Source organism: Urocitellus parryii, chromosome Y (genome assembly GCF_045843805.1).
Source record: "Urocitellus parryii isolate mUroPar1 chromosome Y, mUroPar1.hap1, whole genome shotgun sequence".
In the NCBI taxonomy this organism is placed as follows: domain Eukaryota; kingdom Metazoa; phylum Chordata; class Mammalia; order Rodentia; family Sciuridae; genus Urocitellus; species Urocitellus parryii.
In genome coordinates, this window is record NC_135548.1 from 16,131,893 (window position 1) to 16,157,347 (window position 25,455).

Here is a 25,455-nt window from a genome sequence, read left to right on the forward strand (position 1 = left end):
GAAAATGTCCCAAATTTGGTAAAAGCCATCAAGTTAAAGATTTAAGAAACTCAGTGAGCACCAAGCGAGATAAGGCCCGGTGTTACAATCAAACTACTAAAACTGAAACCATGTAGAAACATTGAAAGCAGCCAGAGAAAAACAATGCATAAAAAAAGTGGAGTTGACTGTAGAATGACCACAGAGTCCTTATCAGAAACCACCGGGTGGCCTGGCTTTTTTGTTTTTGGTTTTGGACTTTTTTTGTTTTTTGTACTGAGAATTAAAATCAGGGGCACTCAGCCACTGAGCCACATCCCCAGCCCTATTTTGCATTTTCTTGTGAGACAGGATCTCACTGAGTCACTTAGCACCTCACTTTTGCTGAGGCTGGCTCTGAACTCACCATCCTCCTGCCTCAGCCCTGAGCTGCTGGGATTACAGGCGTGTGCCACTGCACCCAGCTGGATGACATTTTTAAAGTGGCAAAAGAAAAAAAAATACATAAACCTGTCAACCCAGAATTCTCTACTCCATAAAAATGTCCTTTGGGAATGGAGGTGACCTGAAGACACTCTCAGATGAAGAAACACTAAGGAATTCATTGTGGGCAAACTTACCCCAAGAGAAGTGCTAAAGGAAGTTCTTCAGGCAGAAGGAAATCGCACCAGAAGAAAGGGATATGAATGGCAACCATGTGGGCCAATATGATAGGTTATTGTTCTCTTCTGCTTTTTAAAACATGTACAATGGTCTTGGATTTTTATGTCCCTTCTACGATGACAGCTACACTGAAAGACAAGAGGGTGAAGACATGCACAGTTGTGAGGTCCATCTGAAGTGGCAAATGTCAACACTGAATGAACTGGGAAGTCACCTCCCACAGCAGCTTCTGCATACAAACTACAAATAGTAAAGAACTTAGTAGGCGAATTAAAGTGAGAATACTAAAATATTCAAAAATCCAAAAGAATTCAGGAACAAGGAAACAGGAATGAAATACAGAGCAAACACACACACACACACACACACACACACACATATCAAAGTACACATAAATCCAAAAATACCAGTCATTATATTAAATGTAAATTAAAGGCAGCAAATTTCAGAACTATATCACAAACACACACACACACACACACACACACACACACACCCATCATAAATACAGTGATAGAGGTAAAAGCAAAAGAATAAAAAAACATACCCTGGGCAAACACCAATGTATCATAATACACATGCAGACACCAATCATAAGAAATTATAATTTGTGTACATTGTTAGTGGGATAGAAATGTCTCAGCAGTTTTGGAAAGCAGCTTGACATTATCTGCTAAAAACAGGTACCACGTGACCTGTAATCCCCCCTTAACATATTCCAACAGAAATGCATACACAGATGCCTCTAAAGACTATTCTAATTGGGCTGGGGTTGTGGCTCAGCTGTAGAGCACTCACCTAGCATGGCTGAGGCCCTGGGTTAAATCCCCAGCACCACATAAAAATAAATAAATAAATAAAATAGGAGTATTATGTCCAACTAAACTAAGAAAAAGGGACTATTTTAGAATAGTAATAACCCCAAATTGAATGTTAGCAATAACCCCAAAGTGAAAGAACTGAAGGTCCATCAACAAGAGAATGAAATGTAGCTTGTTCATTGAATGTTCGTGGAATACTATAAAGCTCTGAATTAACCACGGTGACATACAATGACATGGATGGTTCCCACACATAACCGGAAGTGAAAGAAGTCAAACACAAACGAATCCTTTCAATAACAGACAAAACCAACATGTGAGGTTAGAAGTCCAGGGCGGTTATTTGGGGAAGAAGAAGAGAGAACTGGTTGAGGGGCACCTTGGCTGCCTAGGCCCACCCAGGGTTTATTGAGAGTCCTCAATAAATGGTCTTTGTTGGCCACTCTGGGAACAGGGATGAGCCAGGGAAGGGACTGTCACCTGCACTCGGTGCAGATGTCCTGGGATTCAGAAGTTCCTGGGGCCTGACCGTCTGCGAAGACCCGGTCCCCGCCCCATGCAGCCGGCACCTCTGCGCCCCGCTGTGCGCTGTGGTCCCCAGGGCTGCTGGCTTCGCGAGTGGAAGGACCTGCTTGACGGGAACGGTTTTTTCCTCCTGGGCGACGTCGTCCGATGGGTGTGTCGGCAGGAGGAGATATTTGAAGGCTGCGGGCTGGAGCAGCGCCACGGAGCAGGGGCGCCAACAGCGGGGACAGCATGGCAGCGAGGGACCCGCTGCCCCCCACCAGCTACGCGCCGCCCGACGTGCCCCCGGGGGGTCGCGCTGTTCCTCACCATCCCCTACGCCTTCTTCCTGCCCGAGCTGGTGAGTTCCACTGCCACCTGCAGGAGGCGACGGGAGGTCGCCCAGGGACTGGACCTGGCAGGGACAGGGACCTGGCAGCGCCCGGTGGTCAAGGTCTCCACACACACTGAGCCTCAGGCGCCTGGCAGGCTGTGTCACCTGGGCTTGGATGGCCTGGCGGGGATCCCTCCCTCCATAGGGAAACCCTCACAGGAGGGACAAGCGGTCACTTGGTGGATGGACACTTGCGTCCCCTCCTAGGCTAGCGGGGACCTCTGGACCTGTTGCCAGTGGACTTTTCTCATGTGATTCCTTTTCCCCACTCGGGTGCTTTTCTGAAGCTCAGAAAGTGTGCAGGGGGCTGCTCCAGGATCCCAGGGGCCTCCAGTATCTTCCCAGCTGTCAATCAGCCGCCTTGAACTTTGATTTATGTAGCCCTGCACAGAAGGCTGGGGACAAATCCACCATAAAACAGCCTCCAGATTCCCTGGGTACACCGGGATCTGATGGTGACACAGCACTGGCACTCAGACCTGTGCACAGCTTCCCCAGAGCCCCCTGTCCCCGAGGTGGCTGCTGTCCCCTCTCACTGAGGGGCGCTGGAGCCTGGCCAACAATCCAGGGCCAAGAGGAGCTGCGTTTCTGGATCCTTCTGAAGCTCCCCGTGTGTGTGTGTGGGGGGGGGTATTTTCTTTCCTACTTAGAATGTAGCCAAGATGGAAAGTGGACTCACCCACAGAGATTGGACCTGACTGTCCCTTGCCCCCTCCCCATGCACCAGGAGGGTTGGGCGGACCGAGTACACTTCAGGCAAACTGGTTAAAGGGCGGCCATCCATGTCCTGAAGCCAGGCTGGGCAGGTCAGCATGGGGGGGACTCTAGCCGAAACTCCACCCAAGGACAGGTTCCTGCCAAGCCTGCCACCCGCAGGCATGAATGTGGGCATCTGGCCAGACTGATGACATCTTAGTGCTCGTATGAATTCTGTGGCCAAGGCCTGGGTGTGTCCCTCACCTTGGGAGATGGGCTGCCAGGATTGTGGTGGCTTTACCACTTTTTATTGAGCGCATGCCTTTTGACAATCAGTCACTGTAGACACTGGTGGCCGGGCCACTGCCTGCCAGCAGTCTGTCGGGCCCTTCTGCTGCGGAGGGATTCAGGGGTTTTCCTCTCTGCAGCCAGGCTGTCTGTCCTGGCCAGCTCAGGGTGGGGCCCAGGCCTGTCCCTGGGAGTTGGACCTCAGAGGAGTGGCTAGATTTTCAGACTGGGAGGAGGGACAGAGGAGCTCCAGCCGCCAGGAAGGAAGAGGCCAGGAGGCTGGGCGGATGCAGCTTCTGAGTCAGGAAAGTACCCGGGGCTGACCACGTGCCTCCACGCCATTCCTGCAGTGGCACCTGAGGAACGAGGCTCCTGCATAGGGTTCCACGTGCCCTCCGCCCAGCCTCCTCTGGGTCCTGACTCCCTGGTGCGGCTCTCATGGTCAGGAACTTGACATGGATACCATGGTATCCACTGTTCGTTCACGACCCCCACCGACGTCCTCCTTCTGGTGCAGGGTCCAGGTCAGGGTCTCACATGGCATTGAGCTGTCCTGTCTCCTGTGCCCTTTGACCTGAATGGCTCCTAGCTCTGCCCTGATTCTCTGGAAGGAGTGATGATGAGGCACATGGTGCATGTGTTCACACGCAGACACAGATGCATGTTAAATGGGGTGTTCTCTACTATTGTTCTGCTTCTTAAAGGAGCGTGCCTCACATGGAATTAGAGCAGGGTGTGCCTTGGACTCTGGGAAGGGATGAGGAGGGAGGGCAGACTCAGCCCAGCCCAAGTCCTCTCTGGCTTGGTGGCCTGGTGGTGTCGCCTGCTGCTGTGACAGCACCAGGCTTCGGGGTGTGGCCAGTTCGGTCTCGGGGCTTTAGGCGTCATGGACAGGTATATGTCTTTCTAAAGATATGAGTCCAAAGAGTGGGGTGTAAAACTGGGGCTCAGGCCAGCAAAGGTGCAGAGAGAAAGGGAAATCCAGTAACTGGGATCCCAGTGAGGTGGGGACAGCCCAGGGAGGACATGGCGTGGGTGGTGTATTCAGTCACCCTTCCCTCCAGCCTGTCCACAGAGCAACACTGCGAACCCAAGAGCAGCCTGTCCTGAGGGCCTGCCCAGGTGCACACGGAGCCTGGATGGTGCCCACCAGCACCATCCCATGGGAGCTCAGATGAGGCTCCCACTGGCTTTCCTAGGGCCACATGTCACCCTGGCTGGGCAGGGGCAGCCTCTGGCCTTCTGTGGTTCTTAAGGATGACATTCTAGGATGACCCAGGTTCCAAAGGGGCTCTGCAGTCCCCACCTCTGGTCCCCTGCCACCTGCTCCTACCGATCTCTGTCTAAGAAGGTTTGTTTTCAAGTCTTGGACATTAAAGCTCGCATTTTAACACTTCTAATGCCTCAATATAGAGTCAGAGGAAGTTGCCGGGATGGGGCAGGGGTGATGGTCATGTCTCTCTTGATTAGAATCCAGGGTCAAAACCAGGGAGCTGGCCTTGGTAAGGTGGATCTCAACCTCTGTGTCTCACGGGCAGTGAGTCACAGAATCCAAATGAGGACCAAGGTCAAGGACAGTCCCCTCACCATAGCCAAACCCCATCCATCCCACCCTCTCTCACCCTGCCCTGAATGCACCCCAGGAAACCACCATTCTATCACTATGATTTTGTGATTTCAAAAAAGTTGTAGAAATAAACAGGGTCACACAGTGTGTGGCCTTTTGAGACCAGCTCCTTCGCTCAGCACTGTCCCTCAATGCCCACCCAGGACATGGTGTGTCCTCTCCTGCTTTCCTTCCCCTCTCATGTTGGGGACTGGCTGAGTCTGTTTAACCAGCCACCCACTGGGAAACAGCAAAGCTCTTCAGAACGTTCATGTACAGACTTTTGTGTGGATCTAATTTCCATCTCTCTGGGGAAAATGCCCAGAGCAAATGAGCAAATGCGTCCTGTAAGTCACCAAGGGTCTCCTGAGATGAACTGTCACTCAAGCACCAGGCTCCGCCCCTGGGGGGGGACACAAGAACCAGAAGCTAAAGGGGGGAAAGGGGGGACTTGGGCCCTGTCTTTACAGAGTGGAGCAAGTGACACTGCAGGGTGGACTAGTAAGAGACGGTTGTGGGTTTTGTTGGTGGCGATGCTAGGGACTGACTAGGAAGGAGAGTCCAGAGATGCGGCCAGTTCAAAGGGGAGATGTGTGAATGCTACTGTTAAATCTCTCTGTTTCCACTTCTCCACTCTCCCACAGACCATCAGAGGGAAATGCTAAGGTGCTCTTAGAAGTTCATTCCAGACTCCTCCAGCTTGGGAAGTTCATCCTTATGTCTTACTCAAATCCCCAGTATGGGAAGTTCATCTATTCTTACCTAAGTCTCCAGTGTCACCTTAGTTTCCACCTCCTGCTTCCTCTGCTCTGTGTGTGTGAGCCTGTCTGACAATCACTGCAGCCTGGCACGGTTCCAGGTGCTCCCCCTGGGAGCACCTCCAAGGCCCACTCTGCAAGGACTGAAAGTGATGGGTTGGGGTAGAGGAAGAATGAGGCCCTCCCAGGCCCCGTCCCCTCCCTAGGACACGTCCTGAGACACTGAGTGTCCTGGAAGGGAAGTCCACTCCCCACTGCCCTATGCCTGTCAGTCCACCTCCGGCTCCTGGGGCTGCTGGGGTTGCTCAGGGCGCCAGCCGCATCCCACCTGCACTCCCCACCCTAAAACCCTGCGGCAGCCCCCGCCAGTCCCGTCCTGCAGGACATGGGAAGCAGCGCCTTCCGTGCCAGGGTACCTGTGAGCCCCACCAGATCGGTGCCCAAGGACGCCCATGGAAGCAGGTGATAGGGAAGGGAGGACAGAGAGGAAGGGATGTTACCAGGGCCCAGAGGAGCGTGGGGCAGGAGGACACTGGACAAGGTGGGGCAGGGCTGTGGGAGCTTCCCCAAAGCCCCCTGGGCTACCCTGGCTCCCTGCACCAGGCCCAGCCCTACTGGGAGACCCCCAGTGCGTCTGGGGTCAGTAAAATAGAGTCACTCCTGAGGGGGTCCAGGCCTGGCTCTGCTTCTTTGATGCCATGAGACCCTGGACAGGTCAGTTAATGCTCTGGAGCCTCACTTTCCACGATGGAAGGAGTGACATTAAGAAAAACAGGGGTCTCCTAAGTCAGCTGCACGGGTTTATAGGAAGGGTCAACCTCACCAGTAAGGGCCCCAGAACAGTGGCCCCCATGACTGAATTGTCATTCATTGAGAAGAGTAGGTCTCTGGGCAGCAAATGCCTCTGGTAAGTCACCAAGGTCTCCTGAGATGAACTGCCACTCACACACCAGGCTCCACCCCTGGGGGACACAAGAACCAGAAGATAAGGGGGGAAAGGTGGGCCGTAGACTCTGTCATTACAAAGTGGAGCGACTGACAACCTGAGAGTCCCCAAAACAGGGCAGAGCTGAAGGAAGGGGACAGCCATGCGGCCCAGAGGCTCCAGGGCCAGAGCATGGTCAGGGCACCCCTGAGAGAGGAAGGGGCTTGGATTGAGGGGAAAATTGGCTTGTTCATACCTGGAGCAGAGGGAACAAGCCTGAGTGTGGGTGTCAGGAAAGAGTCGCTGTCCCCTTGACCCCCAATATCACACTCCTGTATTTACTGAACACTTGCTCTCCGCCGAGCACTGGGCATCTGGCAACCCAGACTGGCCCTGCCTTGTGGAGTTCAGTGCCTGATGGGAGAGACAGTGAGGAGCCAGGAAGACTGACCAGTGGTGCTGTGACCATGGTGCAGCAGGAACCCTGAAAGGTGCTTCGCGCAGAAGGGATTCAATACGGGGAATTGTTGGGAGCCATTGAGAGGCTCAAAGAGCAGAAAGGGTAATGAGCACATGAAGTGGCCACCATCTACCCCCAGTTAGGGCAACAAAAGGGACACCGTGGCTGGTGCTTAAACCACTAAGAAGCCTTGCCTGGCTGTGTTCGGGTCGCTGGATGGGGGCCGTGAGGCAGTGGCCAGCCCAGGGAGGGGACACAGGGATCTGCTGCTGGAGAGACAGCGACACATTGGGAAGGGCAGTGGGAAGGCCTCTCTGCTCCCAGCCAGCTCCCTCCAGCCTCCCCCTAGGCCCTGAAGAGGCCCCAGCTGTGCGAGGAGCTGCTCACAGGGGCTCGAATCCTGCACCCACCCCAGCCCCTCCGCCCAGGGCTGCACTTCCAGGCCTGTGCTGGCCCTGACTGTCCACCCCATCCCGAGCAGTCCACTCTCTCCGCTCAGCAGACAGACAACCAGCCACACTGCAGGAAGGCCAGCCTGCCTGGACCGTGGCACTAGAGAGCAGGCTTGCAGGGAGTCACTCCTCGCAGGGGTGCTCCTCAGAGGGGCTGCGTTCTGACCCGCTGGACCCCAGGGGCTCCCCGATGAGGAGTGTCCATTCTCTGGAGGGGCACTGCTTCTTTCCAGCATTCCCAGGGGCTTTCCCAGCAGAATGTCCCCCAGGGACAGGCAGATCTGTGGGACCCAGAAGATACCTGGGCCTGGGGCTGCGGTGTCTTCTGACCTACCTCAGGGCCACCTGGGCCCACCGTCGCTTTCTCCTCCACCTGGTCACAGCCCCTGGGCCTCCCATCCAGGTGCTGTCTGTCCTGTTGTGGGTGTATTTATTTGCATGTGGCCCTCTCTGACAGTGCATTTCTGGGCCAAGTTGGCATGATGAAGGGCATAGGGAGGGATGGGGAAGAGGGAGATAGGAAAGTCCTCCCGGGGAAACCCATCTGCCCTCGAGGGAACAGGCCTCCAACTGGGAGATGATGGAGCAGGACGTGGTGGGCATGTCCTCCTCAGTCCAGGCTCCTAGCAGAATCTCAGACCATAGCTGGGCCACTGTGGTGTCAGAAGGTGTCAAAAGTTTCCCTGTGCAGAGCTGGCTCAGGAAGGTGAGGCTGTTGACAGCTGGCGGGGGTGTCCACACCTGCTGTCCACCTCCTTTCTCAGGTGCATGGGGTTGTCCTGTTCTGTTCCGGGCTCTCTGCCAGACTCTGGGGACCCCAAGACCTCAGGGTGTGGTCCTGCTTCTAGGAGCTCAGGGGTCCTGGTGGGATGCAGCAAAGTCACCACGAAAGTGGAAAGACACCCTAAGGACGGTCACTTGGCAGTAAGGAGTGGCTTCTGGACGAGGTGACGTTGGTCTGGTCCGGTCCTTCAGGGCCTGGTGAGGCTGGGACTCGGGAACTGGTCCCTAAGGAAGAGCAGAAACACAGTCCTGGTCACACTGTCTGTGGGATCCTGGAGGAAGAAGGGCTTCTCTGAGACCCCGGGGACAGGTGAAGGGGCGTGCAGTTAATCAGTGTGAGAGGGTCCTGGGGAGGTGGGGAGTCCTGTCCATGAGCGGGGGGGGGGGGGGTCTTTATTTCTAACTTTTCTAAAATCTACAAGAAGAGAAGTTTTTTTTTAATTCCCCCAAAGTGTTTTCTTTCCTTTTTTCTTTTTCTTTTTTAAAGAGTCAAAACTGAAAAGCCCTTTAGACTCTGGTTAGTTAAGAATGTTTTTATTATTCTATTTTATGTCACACTATAAATCTGTGCTATTTGGTCAGTGAACCTGGGCCCCGGCGGCTGAATGCAGCAGAGGCAGGAAGCTGCAGGAGGAGGGAGGAAGCCGGTCACTCAAGGAAGGTCCTCGAGCTTTCTGGGCACAGGGCCAGCCAGCCTGGGAGCACTCCTGGGCCTCAGTGATTCGTTCTTCCAAGATCCATGGCCCCAGAGCTCGGGCCAGAGCTATTGTTCCTGGAGCCACCAGGATAGGACTTAGCCCTCGAGGGAGCCTTGGTAGACAGGGCTGGCAATTTCCTGCCAACCTGGAAACCAAAGGAACTTCTCCCCTGCAACTCAGGACAGAGTGACTCAGTGTTTGGAAGTGTCCCAGCCCGAATTATGGAGCATGGAACTTCCATAAAAGGCTGCTTGTCTTGGGGTCCTCTTGGAGTTCTGGCCTGAGGCCTTTGGGGCAGACCCAGGACAGTTTCCTCCCCTGTGCCAAGGAGGGACGGGACCTGCATCCTGGGCTGTGAACAGCGCTGGGTCTTTGTGTGCCCACAGGGGGCCTGCGGTGATCAGGGCCTGCCCAGGAGCACCCAGCCCCCTTGGGTGCGACTGCTCCGCCTTGCTGGGTGCCTGGCCTTCAGCTTGCCACTTCGAGCTGGAGCCTGCTCTGAATTCCAGTCCCCTGGAGGGGCTTCTGCAGCAGCAGCCACTGTGGTGGCCTGCCTGGGTGGGCCCTTACCCAGGGGGTGATGCAGGCCAGGCAGGGTGGGTGGAGCCAGGGCCCCATACTGACTGCAATCTACAGAAAGAAATACCCCTTTATCGCAACCTGTAACGCGCACATCTGTGTGTGTGTGTGTTGTGTGTGCGTGTGTATGTGAGCGTGTGTGTGTGTGCGTGTGTATATGTTGTGTGTGCACGTGTGTGTGCATATGTGTGTGTGCATGAGTGTGCATGTGTGTGTGAGTGTGCGTATTTGTGCGTGTGTTCACAAAAGACTCAGGAAACAGCACTTCCCTTCCCATGGACAACACCTCCTGTATTTTCACTCTGTTCAGTTTCATCTCTTGTTAGTGACCCACTAATACACAAGTCGCGACCCTCAGATGAGTCTCGTGCACTGGTTGGCAGCCCCAGGGTGGGGGCTACTGGCAGAGGTTCAGGGAGCCCAGAGCTGCCCCAGCTCTTCCCTGGGCAGGCGGCTGGGCTGGAGGGTGGGGCTCAGGTCCGCGTTTGGCCTGGGAGTCTTGGTCACCAGGGAAGTGACCTCAGAGGGACCAGGGGTGTGGATGACGTGGGCAACCTCCCATTGGGGGTGGTCTTCAGCGTCCTCTGGCTGGGCCGTTGCTGGCTGAGTCTGGCTTTAACACAGGAGAATAGACTGAGGTCCCGGGAAGTCTGGAGCTCAGTGGGCGGATTCTTCACAGGCCCAAAGCCATTGGCCACTGGCCCGTCCTCCCCTGTCCATGGCTCCAGCCTTCACCCACACACAGCAATGACCAGGGCAAGAAAGGTGACCACGGGCCCGGTGTCCCCTTAGGAACAGGTAACCTTACCTGGGAGTCCCCTGCGGACTTCCCTTGGCATCTTGTTGGCCAGGACTAAGTCACACAATGTCCCCAGCCAGAGGCTGTGCTGAGCCTTGCTGGAAAGAGACCTCTATGCCCCCTCCCTGCCCATGCTTGCCACCAATAAGCCCAGGTGGGGACTTAACAAGTGGCTGGCTGCCCCGTCCCCTGTAACAGGAATACTGGCCACCAACTCACCCTGCAGGTGGACCCCACGTGGTGAAGGTCTCATCACTGGAGACAGTAGCTTGGACGTTGACAGGAAGGGGGACTTGTCACCCCTGCAGCCTGTTTTCGAAGCCACACACTTGCTGACTGTATTTGTTACCCTCAGGTTAAGACTGGGCCTCTAAGCCATTCATGGACCTGCAGAGCCATGAGATGTGAGTTCCCCACGAGCCACGTGCACGCTGAGGGCTGGCTGTGCACTCCCGGCTGAGATCCACCCCGCAGGGTCCTCCCTGGTCTCAGTGCCCACTCTGCAAACGCACATCCTCTTCTCTGTCCTATTACTACTCCTTTGTTCTTGGTTTTGTGCATTGGAGGGGTTTTGCTGCTTAAGATGCACCCAGTGTAATACCAAAGTGCCTCTCATGTCCCTAAGGCAAGAAGGCTGGCATGTCAGAAATGCACGTGGTAAGACTCGCTCAGTCCACGTTAAGCAGCATGGCCACATGCTTACGTAATATGCTCAACAAGGCATATTACGTAAAGTGCCTCTAACCAGAAACAAGGTTATAGAATAATTAGGTGGCAGGAAAGTGGGACCGGAGGCTCCCAGGGGCCAGTTACTGTTTCCCCCGGAGCAAGTGTTCAGTCTCTGCAAACCCAGTGTCCACAGGGACTTTAAAGAACAGAACTGCTGTCAACAAGAGCCAGCAGTTAAACCGTCCAGTAAGATAAGAAGATGTAAAAAGTAGAATAAACAATGTATGTGATCCATGATTTACAGTTTTATTAAAATAATGTCTGTCATAGGACTGCGCCTGGCACAGTGGAAACTCTCGTTGCTGTTGACATTATTTCTACAGTCAATTTAAAGTCTAGTTAAAGAATAATTATGGCCACTAAAGTGCCCAGAGTCAGGGGGGCATTTTGATTGGACAGTGCAAACTCCCCAGAGCCCACTCCAGCCCCATGGCTACTGCAGGGGCACATCTGTTGGAAGGAGCTGTCACTCTCCAGTGACATGGGAACAGTCCACAACAGGCTTGTCTTGGTTTTCCCTTTTAAAAGGTGTTCATCAAACTACATCTATTTGCACACTTGTGTTCATAGCAGCACTGTTCACACTAGCCAGTAGTGCACAGAGGAGTGGATAAGCACAGGTTCTGCAGCTGCCTCTGGGCTCACCACAGGGCCACGCCCTGAAAACCCCACTGTAAGTTGAAAAGGTGGAGTCAAAAACATACTGGAGCCACGCGGAGTCGCACAGGGACTGGGGAGGCTGAGGTAGGAGGATAGCAAGCTTGATTTTTCCTCTGATCTGGGGCTGACTGGGAGCTACAGTTCAGGCCACTGCCTGTCATCAAGGGAGAATATCACACCACACAGCACTAGCCCAGGAAAAGTTCGAAATGCAAACATGGAAGTGCAAATTCTACAGAATTTGCTCACAAATATGAAAATCTGTAAGTTGCACCATTGTGAGTTGGGGAACATCTAGAAAACACACAGACACACGCACACACACACAAAGGAATATTATTCAGCCTTTAAAAGGAAGTTCTGACTCATGCTCCAACATGGACAATGTTGAAGACATCATGCTGGGTGAAATCCAGCAGTCACAGAAGGGCAGACTCTGCGTGATTCCATCTCTGCCGGGTGCCTGGAGCAGTCAAAGTTGCAGAGGCAGAAAGTAGAGTGCTGGTGTTGAGTGTCCAGGGGAGGGGAGGGAGTTTGTATCCAGGGGAGCAGAGTTTCTGTTTTGCAAAATGGAGGCACTCAGGGCTGGACAGAGCAAGATGCCTCCGAACTGAGCGTTTACAAAATGGCTAAGATGGGGAATTTCATTATGGGGACAGGATTTTTAAAAGAAGGGCAGGTGTACAATAGTCGAAGCACCTTATCTGCCTGCACCTGAATGCCTGACATCCTTCATCTTGACACTCCACAAAGCCACAGAGAACCTTGCGGAAGCTGGGGTTCCCTCGGTGTGCAATGCTGACCACTCCCTTGAGGAGCCCTTTCCTCCCGGGAGGTAGGGGTCTCAGGGGCCTGTTAACTTCAAGGGCCTCACCTGTCTTTTTTTTGGGGGGGGGTTTACTAGGGATTGAGCCCAGGGGCTCTTGACCACTGAGCCACATCCCCAGCCCTTTTTGTATTTTACTTAGAGACAGGGTCTCACTGAGTTGCTTAGCAGCCTTGCCATTGCTGAGGCTGGCTTTGAACTCGCGATCCTCCTGCCTCAGCCTCCCGAGCTGCGGGGATTACAGGCTTGGGCCACTGCGCCGGGCTCCTCACCTGTCTGGAGTTGACTATTCCCTCCATCCTGAGGTTACCGAGGCTCAGCCGGAAGCTGGGGTCAGCAGCTACCAGTGAAGGGAAGGAGAGGGGAGTGGCCGTGAGCAAGGCCCTGCGGAGACACCTCCGCCCACGATGCAGAAAAACCTGCCAGATCCCCACCTGCTCCTCCGCTTGGGGCTCTGGCTTCTGCCTCACCCTGAAGCCACGGCCCCCGCCACAGCTGGAGTCCCCACCAGGCAGGTCTGAGACTGCAGCGTCCTTCCCACCCCCTGGCCCTCCCCCTGGGGCCCTCACCCAGCTAGCGTCCTCTGGACCCTCTCAGGGTGTGAAATGCCACCCCCCAGCAGCCTGGCCAGTGCAGACCCCCCGCTGCTCAGGTGGCTGTGGCTACTCTGCCCCATGGGCAGATCTCTCGCTCAGCTGCATCTCTTCCCGTTCCAAGTCTTTAGTGAGCTTGCATCGTCCAGCCCGGTTTCCTCCTTCTGGGTCTCAGTCCAGAAATATTCTGTGCATCCCAAACAAATGTGCATGGACACAAATGCACGTGCGCACACGCACACGCATGCTCCTTTCTTCTGCGTGAATCCCAGTGCACCGGGTATGCTGGCCTCTGCCTTTGAGAACTTCTGGGCTTGTTCAGGTTGGGGATTCAGAGAGCCTGCCTACGCTTTCTGAAGGCTGTGGGTGTTCTGCCATGTAGACATAACTGAGCTAACCCGTCCCATTATGATAACCTGTGGAGATCATTTCCTTGCTCTCCTGCAGCCTCCAAGACAGCAAGGACCACGGTGTGGTGTGTCTGTTCACATGCATCACTTGCAGGGCAGATTCCAAAAGGCCAAGTTACTGAAGGGGCCAGTAGGTGCCGACTTAATGTTTTGATCATTATTACTGGGGAGGGGGAGAGCGAGCATTTGCGATGGACAGCACCCTTACCTGACCTAGTAGTGGCAGGACTTCAACTGCATGGATGTCGGGAGTTCTCAAATTTGGAGGCAAAAATCATGTCTGTGTGCAGGTGTGTTTACTGGGTGGCTAACGTGTTCCTCAGCTCCTCAGGAGGGTCTGAGCCCCCTTAATGCTGACTCATCCGTCCTTCGATTCATCTCCCAGCCTTCCTTCCAGAAGTGAACTTCTCACCCTCTAGGGAGACTGGCTTGCACATTCCCTTCTCTGGATCTTTCTCACAGGACATCCCTCCTGTCCTCTGTGCCATTTCAGATGATTCCGGCTGCCACAGCCAACGGTCATTACCCGACACTCAGATGAGAATTGTCACAGAGAGTCAGGTGGGATGGGAGCCCACAGATCCCTTTGGCTTTTGGATGGTCACAGAGGCTCAGATCTGTCAAGTAACCTGTGCAGCAGGCAGAGCTGGAACTCCAAGAAAGGAGGGAGGGCGTGGGTGTGCGAGCGTCAGAGTGGGCTGAGGTGCCAGCAGAGGAACAGACTTGGGGCTTTGGGATGGGCTGCACCTTCTTGGGGAGTGGTCAAGGGTGCAGCCTCTCTTACCAGTTCCCACAGTCTCCTGGGGCTTCTCTAGGTCCCCAGAGAATTCTGGGGAGTAGCAGGACTCACAGTGCTGCCCTGAATACCTTCTCAGTTGTCCATGGGATTCTCTTGTTTTTCTGTGCTGGGGATGGAACCCAGGGTCTCGCACATGCTAGGCCAGGACTCCACCACCAGCCTCCCGGCCAGCCCCCACATATTTTAGAAACACCTTGCCTCTGTGCCATGCTTTTGTTTGATTTCTTTATTAGGCAGTTTTTAAAACAATAAACGTCCTCCAAAAGTGACCAAAGAAAGTGTGTTAAGTATCATCTGAACATCATGGATTTCAGCCTAGGTGATTTCAGTCCATTGTAGCTGCTGTCCCTATTTGAAGTTCAAATTGTCCCCTCCTTGGCCAGCAGGAGCCTACTGAGTCCTTCTGATCTGACCCCATGAGCCTGTGGGGTCTTACTGTGTGATACGTGGCCAGGTTCAGCCCCCACCCAGACCTGCAACCAGCTCCTTCTCCTGGCTGGATGTCATTACCCCAAATCTTGTATTCTTTAACCAGATTTCTAAACATGAGGGAGCTGTTCTCCATGAATAAGCAATCAGATCTGTGACTGCACTCGCTCGTACCCCCATGATCCTTTCAGACCTCAGGTTAGACTTTCAGCAAGTGAACTCACAAGTGAGCTTTATAAGAAAAAGCCCCAGCCAAGGCTGAACTTGAAACACAAGTGTTGACAGATGTCTAAATGTGATGAAATAGTCTTCCACTTCGAGGGCCAGCCCCCAACCACAGAAAAAAATCTCCTGCTCTTGGGGAAATACACAATGAAGACTTAAATGGAAGGGCCGTTGAGGCTTCCAGGAAGAATTGGAAAGTTAAATACGAGTTTCTTTAAAAAAAAAAAAGTATAAACAAATATTCCGAGTTCTCAACCTATAAAGATTCAACCAATAGAACTTGAAGCAGAAATGAACCAACAAATTCCACTGGGTTTAATTCACCTGGAATCGCTCCCTGGCCCTAGTCCAGGCCACAGTTTAGAAGGTAGAGGGGCGTGGAAATGAAAAGCAAATAGCATTTCTCTGATTCCACTGATTACACAACAGCAGAGCCACTTCAAAAGATTCCCACACATTTTGAGTGGGTTTCCAAATGTTTGGGGGGCTTTGGCTTGTGTAAGAGTAAAAAGTGGGACCTGGGATCCCCCAAACACAGCAGGGACCCAGAGTGGGGAGGCCAGGGCAGGCCCTCTTGTGCTGCAGGTGGGAGATTCACACAAAGGCCTTTATTTCTCCCAGTAGGCCAACCTGGAGCACATCCTAGGAATGTCCAGGCCCTGTCCTTGAGGTGTGGGATCTGGCTTGGGGACACAAGTATCCTCCCCCATATGCAGCTTCTGCACATACCCTTCCCTCTCCTCCTCACAAACTAGTGAGGATTAGGCTGGCCAAGGCAGCCTCTGATGGCTGGAGAGGGTCGGGGACCCCTTCTCAGGCCCTGACAGGGACAGAGAAACAGAGCCATCCAGGCCGACTCCCAAGCCTGGCACAGGTGAGTTGGTGGTCAGCAGTGGAAGGGGTCTGTGGTCTCTCTAAGGAAACTAGAGTGGGCAGGCCTTTCATCACCTGTGAAGTGCCTGGGGACTCGGAGGTGGTCTTGAAGTTACTACAGACTCATGCCAAGGGGGGCACGTCAGCACCCCTCACCCCACGAATCTGCAGGCCCTGTGCTGGGCACCAGGTAGACATCTGTGAATGATAGGGACACTTCTCTGCTGGTCCCATGTGAGTCTAAAATCCTACAAGTTCTGGTGCAGCCACTGGTCCTACAAGTCCTAGGTGGCATTCTCTCTAATTGCTACCATGGCTGGTTGTTGGACATGGGAGCCACATTCTTGCACCACACTTGGCATGTGGCCTAAAGCTGACTCCTAGCACCTCCCTGCAGTACCAGCATCAGCAGCACCTGTCACAGGGAGCGACGTGGGAGAGCCCAGTTCAGGGGAGCTAAAGAACAAAGCTCCCATCCCTCAAGACCCCCCTGCTAAGGACAAGTCATCCCACCCAGCCGCAGGCAGCCCCAAGCCCTGCTCCCATTTTCCAAAATTCATCTGGAGATTGACTATTAGGGCCTGGGGGAACTTGCCCATAGAACGGGCATTTTAAGGGATGGCCAGGATTCTGGAGCTGTTTCCCAGCCCTATTAGAGCTGTATGCATACTCCTTGCATAGAGATCCCAGCCTGTGTCCACTTCTTATTCTATACTTACTTCTTACTTTCCCTTCCTGTTCTCTCCTGAAAGCCTATAAATTCTCTATAATTGCAAAAGTGTCTTTCCTGCTAAGACAATGGCAGGGGGAGGATAGGGTGACATATCTGGAGCTATCCATTGGCTAGTTGTAAGTTAAGAACTGCTAGTCCAGAAAGCCAGGCATGTTATGAAAAGCAGAGCCTGAAGGCTTGTGTCTTTCTGTTGAGCTAGACAAAATGCGTGAAATTGTTTTTCCCAGAATTTCTCTAAGAGTATTATTCAGAACTGAGCGACTGCCACAGACATGAACTGCCAATCAGAATTCACTAAATATAGGGGCAGACAAGTGTAGAGTAATGAAAATCAATGGAAGCCACAGACTGCAGAATCCAGCTACCAAGGACAAGGTGATTAAATGTTTGTATATTGAATGTAAAATTAATATCAATCAGGAGTAGTACAAAGATATTCCTATCTCAACACACTGTATCTCTAGTGCATGAACTGAAGAACGCCAGCCAGAGAGAAGACCCCAAAAGTGGCCAGATGCCAATGACAGACACCTACAAACAGCAACATTTCACCCGAGCTGTCCTCTTGACCACGACAATGGAAGCCAGAAAACAATAGGATTATATGGGAAAGTGTAGAACATGGTGGGCATAAGAGAGGAGATAATTTTCAGGGGAAAATTAAGGCTATTTTACAACTAATCAAATTGAGGATTAACAAGTTACTTTCACTAAAGAGACCACTAACATGTACTTGAGGAAGAAAGAAAATGATCCTAGGAGAAAAGGTTGAATGCAAGAATACCTCCATGACCCAAAGTAGGGAGGAATTTCTGAAACTTGTGGCAGAGCATGATCTATAAAGGAAAAGATTGACATATTCAATTGCATTGAAATGAAGGGCTTAGTTCACCAAAAGTCATCATAAAATATATGAGATACGTGCTAGCAAACTTTATCTGAAACATGTATAATAATCAATAATACCTACACTACTGGGAAGAGTCCCTATAAGGTAAAAAAATTATGACCAATAGAATCAAAAATTTTCAGAAGAGGAAATATAAATGGCCAACAAATAGATAAAAATACACTCTACCTCACTGATAATCATTAACATTAAAACCTAAAGAGACACATTAAAAGCTCCATGAAATCTGACAAACTGCAACAACAAAACAATCTTTGAACTAATAAGTAAGCTTAGCAAGTTGCAGGAGATAATGTCATTGTGCTAAAAATCATTTGTATTTCTCTCTAGTCGAATAATTTTAAAAAATAAAAGTACTTACAAGAGCCCCCCCAATAAAATAATTAGGCATAAATAATAACAAAATGTGTAGCAACTATATGCTAAAAGCTGCAAAACATTATAAAAGAAGTCAAAGAACATATTCATAATAGGAGAGACATACCATATTCATGGATTGGAAGACGAGACATAGTAAAAGATGTCAGTTCTCTGCAAACTCATCTAGGGATTTAACAATAAAAATCTCATCAGAGAGATACTAAAAAGATACTAAAAGATACTACAAAGCCGATTCTAAAATTTATGTGAACTGGGGAACAGAACTAGGGAAGGAGATGAGCTGTCTCCTGAGAAATTCTCCTGAGAATCACATGCACTCACAACTCTTCAGATTATTGCAGCTTTATAGGAAGTTTTAAAATCTGGTCATGTGATTCTTCCAAACCACGTATTCGAGAGTCACCTTTGAGTCCCTTCCCTTCCTTTCTGCCATCATCACACATTTCCAGTGATCTCACAGTCGACAGGCTCTTATCTTTTTCAAAAACATTTTATTGCTTTATTAAAGATGAGTGCTCTGTGCCCACGATGAGCTGTAATAAATAGCCATCTTCTCCAGGAGCCTCTGTTTCTTCATGCTAAATCCTGTTATTCTCTCTCCCGGATGAGTCATGCTAAGTGGGTTCTGAAGGAATTTGGGAGGGGCATGAGTTCAGACTTTGTACCTGTTGGATTTGAGGAGTTTGAGGGGCAGGTCCAGGCTTGGGGTAGGGCAAGCAAGGTACAGGGTGCAAACTTTAATGGATATTCTCAAGGGCAGGCAAGTGCAGAGTCAGCCCTGCAGAGGGACTTCCACATAGAGACATCTGATGGGCAGGTGCCTGCCTGGGACTGAAGGCCACAGGGAGAAGTAGGCAGAGGTGAGATGATGAGATCACCAGCCAGTGTGGTGTTTAAAAGTACAGATTTCACAGGACCAAGATCAGGACATGGGAGGAGGCTGCAGTGACATCCTAAGCAAGGGAAGGGGAAGGTCTGAGAAAGCAGGAGACAAAGGACAACGGAACCTCGTGTCTGGTTGACCTTCTCCCCCAGGCCTCTAGCTGGACACTGAGTTCCTACCCTGGCTAGCAACACAGGGGCCAGCCCAGCCTAAAAGCAAACAAAAGCTGAGCCCAGAGAGGATAGGGAGAGGTAAAGGCACCAAATCTACCAAAGGCACATCAAATCTCAGGGCAGAGCATGGAGGCTGTCAAACTGGAACCCTATCACCCAACTGGGGGTGGGTCTCAGGGCATCAGCTGCTCTGACCTAGGGCTTCAAACCATGTGCCCTTAGGGTCAGGCAGGCATTCAGTGGGGGGGGGGCAGGATCCATGGAAGGAGAGGGCTATGCCACCATGTAGGTGAGCAACAGGGCGAGTCCAGAAGACGGCATGGGGTTGGTGGGGAGGGGGATGTGGTACACTAGGGACTTCAGGACCATTCTAAAGAGACAATCACAACACATTCTAGCCTGAGAAATGGGTATGCTGTGTCCAAAACCATGTATTTCTCAAGAAATATCCAAAATCTAGATTTTTTTTCATGTGAAAAATCTTGTTTGAATGTTGGCGACATATTCAGAATATTTTAAAACTGAACATGCCAACACCACTTGAGCTCAAAAGGTACAGCCAGACTTGATGGGAAGTCTTCCTTTTGAACTTCTGGGTCAGCCCCTTAAATTTTCTAACAGGATCCAACTTGACCATGGCTCAGAAAGGCCACCTTTCCTCCCTGTTCCATCCTGGGTCTTTCCAGCTTCAATGGAGCTTTTGACCAGAGACAGGAGAAAAGAGACGCCCTCTGAAGGCACATGTCACCCAACATGGTGCGACGTCCCTCACGTCACGCTTTTCTCTTACAGGCATTTGTGTGCTTGGTCTGGATCCTGGTAGCGGCCACCCATGTAGCCAACCCGCTGCTTCATGGATGGGTGATGTACATCTCCCTGACCTCCTTTCTCATCACCCTGATGTTCCTGCTCTCTTACTTGTTTGGATTTTACAAAAAAATTGAGTCCTGGAGAATGCTGGTAAGGATCAGGGCTGGCGCCCTGGACTGGTGTCCTGGGAGCTGTGGGCACAACAGACCCTTCTGGCTGGGGAGGGAGAACCAGAGAGCTGGGATCAGAGGCCCTGCCTAGGCTGGACCCTTATTGAGCTAAGGCTGGTGCTTTTAGTGTATGAATTATGAAGCCAGACCTCTGCAAGAGTAGACCTCTCCTGTCTTCCCTCCGCCACCTTCCCTGCTAGCAATGTCTGCACCTCCTGGATTAAGACTATCTGGGAGCTGGGTGCAGCCATGCAGCTGCCTCAGGCTACTCGGAGGATGGCTTGAGTCCAGGGCTTCAGGCCAGCTTGGGCAGCAGTGAGAGGCTCTGCCTCTTCATAAACAAATCCACAAAACAGAAGCAATATTCCGATGTGTTTTTCCTCAATTTGACTCATGGTAAAATAAATCATGGCAGCAGTGTTGAATAAAATGCTAGTAGGGAAAAAATACCTTGTCACACTCACTGATCAGCTCATCCTCTCATGTGCCACATGGATTTGTGCAAAATGGACATGCATTTGAATCACACTGAGCAAGCAGCATGGGGTGGATGCGTGCATTTGATACAGCATGGTTGATTTTTCACGTTACCCCATTATCTTGTTAACCATTTGGAAGTGCTGTGTGTTGAGCAGTTGAAAACAGACAAAAGAACAGAGAATTACATTGGGACCCTCACAGCCCAGATTCCAGAAAGCAAGATTTCACCATGCTGGCTTTGTTCAGACTTTTTATTTTTTTCCCTGCAGAATTTTAAAGCAATTTCAGCCTAACTGTCATGCTATTCCACACATGTCTGGATCCCCCAAAACATACACAGACTTTCTCACAAGCTTTCACACACCAAGTCAACAACAACTCGGTGTATTAAGACCAAGGTTACCTTCAGATCTCCCAGTTATTTCTGGAATGTCTTTTTGCACTTGGCTTGTTTGAGCTGGATCCTCCCAAGGGGCCTTGTGTGCCTTGGTTGTTAAGTTTCTTGGGTGTTTTAGATCTAGACTGACTAAATCTGGCCCTGCCCATGACCTCTAGGAGAGAGGAGGTCCACTGTCCTCCACAGGGGACCCTATTTTGGATCTGTGTGTGTGCCTCTCCTGGTGTGATCTGACTTTCTGCTCTCTTCACTGAGTTGACAGTAGGCTGGAAGTTGGCATGGAGGGCTTTGACAGGTGGGCAGTGATCCCTCTGTGCCCAGCACAGTGCCAGTGGTTCAAAGCCAGGAGTTAATCAGCCTCCATTCAGACCTGGCCTTAACCTTGAGCTTCCATCTCCTTAAAATGAGACCAACACTGAGTGCAGGCGAGCCTCCCTGGTGGTTGGCAATGTTGGCGAGAAACACTCCCGGTGCCGAGCAGGCCCTGGGCGAGAACCCGTGGGCCTGGGACCTGCACTGCTGTCACTGCTCCACCGTTATTTGCTACAAAGAAATCTTATTAGAAACTCTGCAGAGAAGCAGCAGGAGTTGGAGGGGGGAACCTCACCCCTTTCCTCACTCTTCCCTGCTGTGTCACAAGAGAGGAAGGTGCCTGCCCAAATGACGGTGGTGGTGGCCTCTGCTCTGCGTTTCCAGGACAGCCTGTACCACGGGACCACGGGCATCCTGTACATGAGCGCTGCTGTCCTGCAGGCTCATGCCACCATCGTTTCTGAGCTCCAGGACCAGAAAAACTACTTCATCAACACTACCGCCTCGGTGAGTGGGCCGGGCCAGCCGGGCAGGGGCAGGACAGCCACAGTGGGAGGGCATTTTTTTTTAAATTTTGGTACTGGGATTGAACTCAGGGTGAGTAATCACTGAGTCACATCTCCAGCCCTTTTAATTTTTTTATTTTGAGACTTAGTCTCGCTGAGTTTCTTAGGGCCCACAGGTTGCTGGGGCTGGATTTGAACTTATGGACATCCTGCCTCAGGCTCCTGAGCCGCTGGGTTGAGAGGCATGTGCCACTGCACCCAAATGGAGGGCATTTTTGCATGAGGTTTCAATCTGCCCCACATGTGTCAGATAACCCTGAGCTCTCCAGCTGCAGGAGGTGTGTGTGTGTGTGTTTGTGTGTGTGTGTGTGTGTGTGTGTGTGTGTGTGTGTGTGTGTGGAGAGAGAGAGAGAGAGAGAGAGAGAGAGAGAACAAGCATGCCCAGGCTCCAGGCCTTCTCTGGCTTCTGTCCATCCTGGTCAGCCTCGCTCACTGCCTGTCCCATCCACCACAGTATGCAGAATTTATTTTCCCAAAGTGCAGATTGAATAGTCTCTCCCCCCTGAACACCCCTCCATGCCCCCCATTGCTCTGTAATGAAGCCAGAGTCCCTGGCACAGCTAAGTTGTCCCCATGTCCGCTTGTTTCAGTAACCAAAGTCCATGGGGTGGCATTGTTGGCGGACCAAAGCCCAGGCAAGGTGGTCCCACCAAACTTGGGCTGAGCAGGACCCTGGGCATCTGGCGCTGGGGGCCTCCCTGGTCCCAGGCACCTCAACTCCCCTTTCTCTGTGGAATGGTGCCCCCGTGTGGCAGGAGCACACAATGACACCCCTTGTCCCCGAGGGAACTTCCAAGGTGGAGCCAGTGCTGCTGGACCCTGTCCAGGGGTGAAAGGCGGAGGAGAACTGAGTCCGCTGGCAGCTCCCCTGGATCACAGGCTATGCCAAGAGGAAGGGCACATCTGGGGTGCTGTCCCCAGTGCCTGTGTGTTCTGCCTGCTTTCCGCTTCTTGTTGCTACAGTGTAAGCTCTGGGCAGCAGGAGCCCTCTGGCGTCCTGTTCACTGTGACAGCCAGAGTGGTGCCCGACATAGAGCAGGTGCTCCAGAGACTGCTGAATGCGCAAGTGAGGACAGCCGGGCATGAGGGACGAGGCCAGTGCCCGGTGGTCTTGGCGATGGCCTCTGCCTGAGAGGGGAGCAGAGCCGCTGTGGTTCCAAGCAGGGTCTGAAGCTGTCGTGCTTCCCTGTTGTGGCAGATTATCAGGGAGCAGAGTAACAGGAGTCAAGTTGAGGTGTGGGGAATCCTCTTGAGGGATGATGAGGCTGAGACAGGAGCCGGTGCCAAGAGCCAGCCAGGCAGGGAGACCTGCAGACTCTGCCCTGGCTTTGGAGGTGGTGGTGGCCAGGGAGTTGGAGGGTCACAGGTTCGTGGCACAGGTCACCACACCAGGTGAGTTGGGGGCCGACTGAGCTTGTGGAAATGCCAGCAGTTCAGGTTGGGCCATTAAGAGCTGGGGCACCAAGACATTCAGAGCAGTTGTGGGCCATCAAGTGTGAATGCGGAGGCCACCAGGGCCCACAGGTACAGGGCTGCAGGGGGCTAGGAGACAGTGCCCAGGGCCACAGTTGAGAGGGAGGAGAGCCAGCAGGCCAGGTGTCGAGGACCCTCCTGAGGGTGGAGATGGAGCTGGCACCACTCAGAGCAGGACTCCAGGAGAGTGTGGCTCTAGGGAGGCCCAGGGATGGAGAGTCTCCAGGATCCAGCTAGCTGGCCGTGGTGGCTGCTCCCAGGTGGGGGGTCACTGAGGAGGATCAGGGCTTGGGGCCTCCTGGGCCTCAGGGCCCGTGGGGCTGGAGGGGGCGCTGGCACCGGCCCTCTAACGGCCTGGTCCTGGCCCTCTCCAGTTCTTTGCCTTCATCACCACGATGCTGTACATCCTCCACACCTTCAGCATCTATTACCACTAGGGCGCCGGCCCCCACCGCAGGATTCAGCTTCGCCATCTGGACGGACACAAGTTCCCGGAAGCCAATGTGGAATTGTTACGCCGTGTCCCCTGCGGGATGAGGAGGCCCACTTTGACATGTGTCTGGATGCCGTCTCTCTGTACCTCTGCCAGTCATTTCTGATGCTGCCTATGCCCCCATCCAAGCCTGATTCATGACACAGCACCTGCCCATCACTTCCTAGGGATGAGAGGGTGTGTGTGCGTGATGTTTCCATGGAGATGCTGGACCACTCCATACTGAAATTCAGCTACCAGGAACTTTCACTGACTGAGCGAACCCTGGCTGCACTGTGTGGGGGCTCATCTCTGTGCACAGTACAGGATGGGATTGTAAATTCCTCTGTCTCCCATGGGGGCATGTGTGTGATCAGAGTCACTGACTAAATACCTGGGGCGAGTCCAGGCCCCACCTAGATGCCTTTCATTCTAACTCACCTGCCAGGGGCGTCCAGGAAGGGCACTGGTTTCTGCACCCACAGCTAAAGGGCCACTCAGCACTGTCCTGGCCCCTCAACCAGCTCCCTGGCTCTGCCTGCCTTTCTGAGTCCCATTGACTCAAGACCATGCATTGTACTGGGCTCTGGAGCCTGGGGCTGCATTTCCCTGGGATGGAGCCAGGTGGGGCATCTCTGGCCCTCCACCAACCTCTGCCCTGCCTTGGCTGCCATACCCCAGTGCCCCCCAGGGCCATCCCTACTCCCTCATCCTCCAGCTCTCCCCATTACTGTCACCAACACTACTGAGACCCACCTCAGACACCCTCATTGCAGGCACGAGAAACCTTTCACATTTCACATCTAAGCAGCAGCTCCATCAAGCCCTTGGCTCCAGTCCTTCTCAACGCCAGACCCAGTGTTTCTCTACCTTTTCTTCCTCATCTCAACAGCAGCCCCAGTGTTTCTCTACCTTTTCTTCCTCATCTGTGGTCCAGAATCACGGCACAATTTAGGAATGCCCCCCCACCCCAGTCACCCCACTTCCCACTGTCCCCGAGCTCTGGGTTGTCAATTGATCATGTGGTCTTAGGCCCTGGATTCAACTCCCCAGCACCACAAAAGTAACTAATAAACAAAATGTGTGGTTTTGAAGTCTCCACACCTATGACAATCAGTGCCCCTGATGGATGTGTCCATGTTGGGTGCTGGCCTCTGCGGCTGCCTTACCCAGGGTCACGAGCCTCCAGGAAACGCCTTCCTCCAACTACTGACCAGAGTGAAGATATAAGAACCAGCTCCCAGCCAGGCATGGGGGAGCACACCAGTAATCCCAGCAGCTTGGGAGGCTGGGGCAGGAGGATCGTGAGTTCAAAACCAGCCTCAGCAACTTAGTGAGGCCCCAAACAACTCAGAGAGACCCTGTCTCTAAATAAAACATATATTAAAAAAGTCTGGGGATGTGGCTCAATGGTTAAGCACCCCTGGGTTGTCAAATCTGCAGTACCAAGGAAAAGAAAAAGAAAAACAGCTCCCCTGTCTCAGAGGAACACCCCAGCTCCTGAGTCCACTCAGGAACCATCTCCCAGCCCGGCTTCTCTGCCCTCTCTCTCCCACAGCCCTTGCTCCTGAGAGCACATGCCATGAGCCTCCTTCCTGGTAATCCAGTCTGTTTCCCAGAACTTGCGTTCCCAGATACTCCAGAACAGATATGGTGTCTGTCTTCTTATGACCTGCTAGGTCCTGCCCAGGCCGTCACCACTGAGCATCGCTGTACCTGGGTCCCCTTTCCTGGGAACACACAGCC

The 25,455-nt window shown here is 52.6% G+C and overlaps 1 pseudogene; it reads left to right on the forward strand.

The window, feature by feature from the left end:
- Window positions 1-2,219: 2,219 nt before the first annotated feature.
- Window positions 2,220-23,674, forward strand: LOC144251197 (MAL-like protein; annotated as a pseudogene).
- Window positions 23,675-25,455: the final 1,781 nt, after the last annotated feature.